At 53.0% G+C, this 2,810-nt stretch overlaps 1 long non-coding RNA gene across 1 annotated transcript in view; it reads left to right on the top strand.

Annotated features, from left to right (window-relative positions):
• LOC144226097 (uncharacterized) overlaps nucleotides 1-2,064 on the top strand; it is a 10,099-nt gene extending 8,035 nt beyond the window's left edge. Inside the window, exon 3 of the long non-coding RNA XR_013333535.1 lies at nucleotides 1,355-2,064. This is a non-coding gene — a long non-coding RNA (uncharacterized LOC144226097). The remainder of the gene's footprint in view (nucleotides 1-1,354) is intronic.
• Nucleotides 2,065-2,810: the final 746 nt, after the last annotated feature.

The raw sequence follows: 2,810 nt of genomic DNA on the forward strand, positions 1-2,810 counted from the left end.
CACCACCGCCATCACTGCCACCACCACCACCACCACTACCATCGCCGCCACCACCGCCACCGCCACCACCATCACCATCACCACCGCCACCAACGCTGCCACCAATGCCACCATCGCCACCACCACCATCGCCACCACCATCACCACCATCACCACCACCACCACCACCACCACATATCTAATCCAACACCAAACCATGTTCCTTATGGTTCCTGATTTTTTTCTCCTATTTAGCTTTCTCTTCATCTCTACTTCCGACCCCTTAGCACGAGTGCCCGCCTCCTCTCCTGTGACATCTGCAGTGGCCTCTGCCTCCCTTGCCTGCTGCCCTCTGTTCTCCACCCTGCAGCCCACTTGATCTCAAAACCCAAGTTCATGATGTCAGCTTCTGCCCTGGAAAGCCTTTCCCACCACTCTTCAAATGAGGAACAGGAACACACCTGACCTGTCCACAGGCTCCAATGAGCCTCCAGCCTCCTTTCATGCCACACTCCCCACCCTCCATTCCAACCTGTGGCCTCTCTCTTATCTGCCTTCCAGAAGCTTCTATGCATCTCTGACTATGTCAGCCCCACTGCTGCCTGACCTCATACCTTCACCTAACTAACCATGTACCCATGTGTCCTCTGCAAAGCTCTCCCAGTTCTGTTTACCAGGCCGAGTCCACTGCCCTCAGCCTGAAGCATGAAAACCGTCTCTAGGATTTTATAGCTGCAAGGCTTACATTTAGGTCTTTAATTCATTTTGAGTTGATTTTTGTGTGTGGTGTGAGGTAGGGGTCCAACGTCCTTCTTCTGCATGTGTCTGTTCCGTTTTCCCAACACCGTTTGTGGAGGACTGTCCTTTCTCAATTGTGTATTCCTGGCACCCTTGTCAAAGAGCAGGTGACCATGTGTGCGTGGAGGTACGTCCCAATTCTGTTCCACAGTGTTGCTCTATGTGTAAGTTTATGCTAGTATCGTACTGTTTAATTACAATAGCTTTGTAGTGGATTTTGAAAATCAGAACACGTGATGCCTCCAGCTTTGTTTTTCTTTCTCAAGAATTCACTCGTATTTTTTTGTGCTTCCATATGAATTTGGGGATGGGCTTTTCTATTTCTATATGGAATGCTGTTGGGGTTTGGAAAGGGATTGGACTGACAGATGTGTCTTAGAAGACCACATCCCAACAATGCGAACTTTCCCAGCCCACGAACGCTAGCCGTGTGTCCATTCGTTTGCATCTTTTCTGTCACCGATGTTTTGTAATTATCAGTGCACGAGTTTCATCTCCTTAGTTAAGTTTATTTCTAAATATTTTATTCTTTCTGTTGCTGTTGAAAATGGGACTGTTTTCCTTATTTCCTTTCCAGATGGTTCCCTGTCAGCGCCCAGAAACAGCAGATCCTTGGAGTTTGACTCTGTATCCTGCAGCGTTAGTGGATCTGTGTGTCAGCTGCAGCAGGTGTTCTGAGTCGCACAGGTTTTCTACACATCAGATCATGTCACCTGCAGAGATAGTCTTACCTCCTCCTTTCCAATTTGGAGGCCCTTGACTTCTTTTCCTTGCCCGACTGCCTCCTCGCCAGCCTAACTGAAGTGTCACAGTGTCTCTTCCCCGGCCGTCCAGGCTGCGGCTTCGCGTTGTACGACAATCTGTCATATCCGCAACACCCACCCCAGCGATGCTGGTTGTCTGCTTGCATGGTGAGCCACGGAATGGCCCTTCGGAGATGTGCTCACCCTCACCCTGGAGCCTATAATTGGCCTCTAGAAGCTGGAGAAGGTGCAGGAAGCAGCTTCTCCCCACAACGTCCAGAGGGAATGAGCCCGCCTGGGTCCAGGGTGAGCCCCGTGAGCCCCGCGTCAGAACTCTGAGCCCCAGAGCTGTGCCACAGTTAAATCCGTGCTGTTTAAGCAGCACGCTTGTGGCGATCTGTCGTAGCAGGAATATAAAACTGCCTCTTGTCTATTTCTCTCTCCTTTTGTGGGCAAATTCCATGGGGGCAGTAACGCGGCCATTCTCCACCGTCTGCAGAGCCAGCCGCGTGCCTGGCATCTGATAGGCGCTCAGTGAATATTTGTTGAAAGAGTAAATAAATGAAGAATTCAAAAAACCCAGTTGCTAAGATTAAAGTCCACACAGGGATGGCAAAAACACAGAACTATTCCACATTTTTAAAAAATCCATCTTGTCTTTAAAGGTGCTTTCTGTCAGGGAGGTTGCTCCCGGCCACCCCTGGCCCCACAGCACCCCGAGCAGCCAGGGCCCCTGCACGCTCTCCGTGCTGCGCTTCCCACAGGGAACAGCACGTCCCCACGGAACCGGACCCCGGCTTACGGGAGCCTCTGTCAACATGCAGGCCGAGCTGCAGCCGCAGCCACCGCCTGGAGCGGGTGTGAGCCCCAAGGGAGCCCGCCCCCGGGACGGGACAGTGGGGGAGCGGGCTCTGTGTCCTCTATTTTGTCTCTGTTTTCTAGAGAGACGGCACATTCCAGCGGTGTTGAGGTGGTGGTCACTGGACCGAGGGCACGGAGAGCAGGGAGACGGAGCCACCCACAGGGAGGACTCCCCAGGGACACGGAAAGCTCTCTCCCAGTGCTGCTGGTGTCCCGCGCTCTCCCTCTGTCCCCTCCTGCTCTGTCTGCAGAAGGAACACACCCCGGGCCCCTGGGAGGACCCGCAAACACCCTTCGGACAGCCAGCAGGTGTTTGGTGACGCGTGTAATGGAAAGACGGGGTGACGTAAAGCAGAGGAAATGGAAAAGGGGGGGACTTGAAACCTAAGTAACGGGGAACTCCAGCCAGACACGTGACTGGGCGGGGTC

This window comes from Crocuta crocuta, unplaced genomic scaffold (genome assembly GCF_008692635.1).
Source record: "Crocuta crocuta isolate KB4526 unplaced genomic scaffold, BGI_CrCroc_1.0 scaffold290, whole genome shotgun sequence".
Taxonomy (NCBI): Eukaryota; Metazoa; Chordata; class Mammalia; order Carnivora; family Hyaenidae; genus Crocuta; species Crocuta crocuta.